Below are 5,080 nucleotides of genomic sequence, written 5' to 3'. Positions count from 1 at the left end.
ACGGCCCATTATTTAACATAGTCATCGGATCGCTGACTAGTTTACGCTTATTGTGAAAGTCAGTTTTCAGCTTTCTCCATTGAGGTGCTTTAACCATGTGATCTGGAAGCACAATCGCAGTGGTTCTCCCTTTGCACGCCTAGCCGAACAAACCGGAACGTAGGAAGCAAGTGCAGGAGTCGGGCAACCCAACTATTGACCGAAGACACAATTCGAAACCGATTCATATATAGCAATATCTGAGAATGTTTTTGCCGAATCCCTAAAGGTGTCCGGCGTTGCACTGCGAGACTAATGCTGGAAAAGCACAAATAGTTTACAAGTGCCAAAAAAAGCTTGGAAAACCAAGAAACGTCAGTAAAAACATGACGTCTGAACAAGATCAAGTGTTCGGTGCCAATCCGAAAATTGGTCTTAGAAAAAAGAAGTGCTTCTGTCGTGCTTTAACATGATACATCCTATCTCAAGACTTCGAGCGGGTCATCTTACGGCTTCAACCTCCCATCCCGAGGGCGGAGTACTTCTCATCAGGCCAGTTTAGCAAACTAAACTCTAGCGGCTTTGAGAGAGAAATTAGGCTCCCCGGATAGTGACCGCACACTCGTGTCGAAAAAAGGAGTGATAAATAATAATAAAACTTTGCAATGACTAAGAAGAAGAACACTTATTATAAAATGGCTCAAATAAACTTAAGAGCCCCCAAGTGACTTGGGTAGAAGAATGATTGCATGTACCGAAGTACTTATATCATATCTATGTTCAACCGAACTTTAAACGCGTCTTAACCGACCGTCAGCTTCTCCCTCTTCGGTCAAGGACCGAAAAGTGTTATGTACTCCATCGGTCGAGAATATCGACGGTGTTTCCAATAACCAGGCAATCAGGCCATAAGGCTGTAACAGACAAAGGGCGCTCAGGGAACTTATGCTATATTACCGTGAAGTGTAAGAAGCATCTTCGAAGAAAATAGTACCCCCACCGATACCTTTCTTCGGTGCTCATTGTTATTATGAGACTTGTGCAATAGATTTTTTGTACTCATGAGTTCCGTTGTGTGCCGACCATCATTGAAAACTATAAGAGCGCTAGCTTTCGGCTTCACCCAGTCTGAGGTCCGGCTCGGGCGACCCGATCATGACAATCGCAGAGGTGCTCCCTTTACTCCCTAGCCGAACAATCGGGAACGTAGGAGTAAACATAGGAGCGAGGCAACCCAGCTTGCAAATCGCTTAAGTCAACATGGTGCATATTGTGGCATAATACACGAACAAGGAACGAAGCCGTATAGGTATAATCATATGCAACAGGAAAAGCTTCATAAAGGAAGCCCCCAAGTAAACGGGGTATTTGAATTTATGCGTCACAAACAAAGTTTGGACAAGGAAATTTTTTACAAGCAACTTTTTTTCCAAAAAAAGTATAATGCTTGGTCGAACCGAACACAAGTTAGAAATTAAAGCTTTGAGGATGAAAGCGACTTAGCTGGTTAATGTGTTCGGTATTGATGACGCAGTCCGAGCTTGATGCGGGGCAAGGTTCCATCCCCCAAGCTGGTCCCGAGGCGGCGGAGCGGAGAGCTCGACACGCCGAAGTGGTGACATAGCACGGTCAATGCAGACCGGCAGAGTGACGCCGAAGTCCCCAGATCATTTTCATGTGCACAAAAAATAGTGCAAACCGGAGATAATAGTAATAATGATAATTAAAAAAAAATCATTGCATAATAAATAATTTATGCAAAGTGAGTAATAGAAGAAATATGGCCTGGCGCCGAAGTCAATGTCGACACAGGGCGTCGGCGTGATGCAGTAAAGGCGTGGCAAAGCCTGAATTCGCAGCTCGGTCCGAGCTCCGGATGCGGCGTTCGCCGGACTATGTACGGAAACTGATCGAACCACCACGCGACCTGGTTTATTTGTTGTAGCAATTCGAAGACATGTGATTCCCAAAATTGGGACTCGATCCGCACACCCATTGCCAGAATGGCGATAAAGCGACGGTATGGCGATGCTGGCAAAGGTTGGCTCGCCGAGGTAAAGCCCTCGGTCCAGCTAACATGACGGAGCTGGTCGGCTAGTGACGCCGAAGTGTCCGGAGTAGGTTGATGAAGAGATGGCGAAGCCCCCGGTCCAGCCGAGATGTCCGAAGCCTCGACGTCAGCCGATGAGTCGAAATAGGTCGGCGTGACGGACACCAGCTTGAAGAAGCAATAGTGCGGCCCTGTCGATGCAGGTCGTGACATGGTCGATGCCGGCTTGATAAAGCGACCGTGCGGCGATGCCGGTATGCCCGCTCCATGTAATCCGTGGGGCGGCGATGTTGATGATGATTTATCCTTCACGATGCCGGACTCTTGTTCGGCTTGCCGAGATGATGATCCGAAGAAGTTGAGCTCGGCTAAAGTGACGACGTGTCTAGCGCAGGTCGGCAGCCGTGGAGTAATATTGCCGGACTAGTTTGACACCAGCATGATGTTGAAGATCATGTTCAAAAGATCTTAAAGTTAGTGGGGTGTGTTCGGGAACAAAACACAATACCCCATACAAAACCTCCTTCAAAAGGAATGTCCGAAATCCCGTTCATAAAAAAGATGAACTCGGGTCGGATTCGTTTTCGCGCAGAAAATAGATCCGAAAAGTGATGCACTAATCGGAAGGTTCTCAGAGTTTGGACGGTTGGATCGAGCTGAAATTTTGAGAGGTGGTAGATATAGGAATTCCGCAGCTGATCAACAGTTGGATCTTGCAAAGGACGTCCGAGCTAGAAGCTGGACACCACGCCCTAAACTCATCCAAATTCCAGTCCCGATTTGACAGGGCTCCAGTATATCGTGGATTGCCAGAGATTCCTCCATAGGAACTTGACGAAATTTTGCAGGGTTGTTATAGACCCAATTCCGCACAAGTCCACCAAAGCGATCGTCAAAGCGATACTCGAGGAGGTGGTGGCGGCAGATACGAGTTCGCTGTCCAAAAAAACAGCGCGGTCGCTTGAGGGCAATGTTGACGTTGAGCCCCCGAGCTCCATAGATAATTCCTCCGTGATCTTGATAGAGATCGTAGTTGATGTTTGACGAAGGCCCTCGTCCGAACATGGTGATCCGAACATGGGGCGCAATTCTTGGTCGAACCAAGGTGACCAGTCGAACTGGTGACGAAGACGCTGAAGTCGCAGTTGATCTGCAGGCGAGCCATCGATCCCTTTGTCGATCACACAGCGGAATTCTCAACGAAAGCACCAATGTCGGTGTCAAAACCGGTGGATCTCGGGTAGGGGGTCCCGAACTGTGCGTCTAGGATCGATGGTAACAGGAGGCAGGGGACATTTTTTTAGCCAGGTTCGGGCCCTCTTGATGGAGGTAAAACCCTACGTCCTGCTTGATTAATATTGATGATATGGGTAGTACAAGAGTAGATCTACCACGAGATCAAGGAGGCTAAACCCTAGAAGCTAGCCTATGGTATGATTGTCTATGTGTATGTTGTATATGATCTATCGACTAGCCTGGCCTCGGTTTATATAATGCACCAGAGGCCTAGGATAACAAGAGTCCTAGCCGAATACGCCGGTGGGGAGAAGTCCTTGTCTTGATCGCCAAGTCTTGTGGAATCTTCCTTGTATGCGGCAGTTGTCCGAACTGGCCCATGAGTATACGGCCACGGGGGTCCTCGGGCCAATCTATCAGATCAGAAGATGACGTGTTGAGTACCCCCTAGTCCAGGACACCGTCAACGATCCTAAAGGCTGCGGAGGTAGAAATCAAGAAGGATCATCAAGTGTTGATGGTCAACAAGACCACTAGTTTTAAGAAGAAGGGCACAGGGAAGAAGGAGAACTTCAAGAAAAACGGCAAGCAAGTTGCTGCTCAAGTGAAGAAGCCAAAGTCTGGACCTAAGCTTGAGACTGAGTGCTTCTACTGCAAAGGGACAGGTCACTGGAAGCGGAACTGCCCCAAGTATTTGGTGGATAAGAAGGATGGCAAAGTGAAACTGATATTTGATATACATGTTATTGATGTGTATCCTACTAATGCTCGTACTAGTTCCTGGGTATTTGATACTGGTTCTGGTGCTCATATTTGCAACTCGAAACAGGGGCTACAAATTAAGCGAAGATTGGCTAAGGATGAGGTGACGATGCGCATGGGAAATGGTTCCAAAGTCGACGTGATCGCCGTCGGCACGCTACCTCTACATCTACCTTCGGGATTAGTTTTAGACCTGAATAATTGCTATTTGGTGCCAGCGGTAAGCATGAACATTATGTCTGGATCTTGTTTGATGTGAGACGGTTATTCATTTAAATCAGAGAATAATGGTTGTTCTATTTATATGAGTAATATCTTTTATGGTCATGCACCCTTAATGAGTGGTCTATTTTTATTGAATCTCGATAGTAGTGATACACATATTCATAGTATTGAAGCCACAAGATATAAGTTTAATAATGATAGTGCAACTTATCTGTGGCACTGCCGTCTAGGTCAAATTTTTGTAAAGCGCATGAAGAAACTTCATGCTGATGGGCTTTTGGAATCACTTGATGCTTGCGAACCATGCCTCACGGGCAAGATGACTAAGATTCTGTTCTCTGGAACAATGGAACGAGCAACAGACTTGTTGGAAATAATACATACTGAGGTATGCGATCCGATGAGTGTTGACGCTCATGGCGGGTATCGTTATTTTTTGACCTTCACAGATGATTTGAGCAGATATGGGTATATCTACTTGATGAAACATAAGTATGAAACATTTGAAAAGTTCAAAGAATTTCAGAGTGAAGTGGAAAATAATCGTAAAAAGAAAATAAAGCTTCTATGATCTGATCGTGGAGGAGAATATTTGAGTTACGAGTTTGGTCTTCATTTGAAACAATGCGGAATAGTTTCGCAACTTACGCCACCCGGAACACCACAGCGTAATGGTGTGTCTGAACATCGTAATCATACTTTATTAGATATGGTGCAATCTATGATGTCTCTTACTGATTTACCGCTATCGTTTTGGGGTTATTCTTTAGAGACGACTGCTAGGGCTGGAAAAAAAGCTCGAAGCTCATGAGCTAAACGAGTAGCTCG

Source organism: Triticum urartu, chromosome 7A, assembly GCF_056163025.1.
Source record: "Triticum urartu cultivar PI428250 chromosome 7A, HENAU_Tu73, whole genome shotgun sequence".
Lineage (NCBI taxonomy): Eukaryota > Viridiplantae > Streptophyta > Magnoliopsida > Poales > Poaceae > Triticum > Triticum urartu.
The sequence above is the reverse complement of the archived record's forward strand: the minus strand, read 5'-3'. Positions refer to the sequence as shown.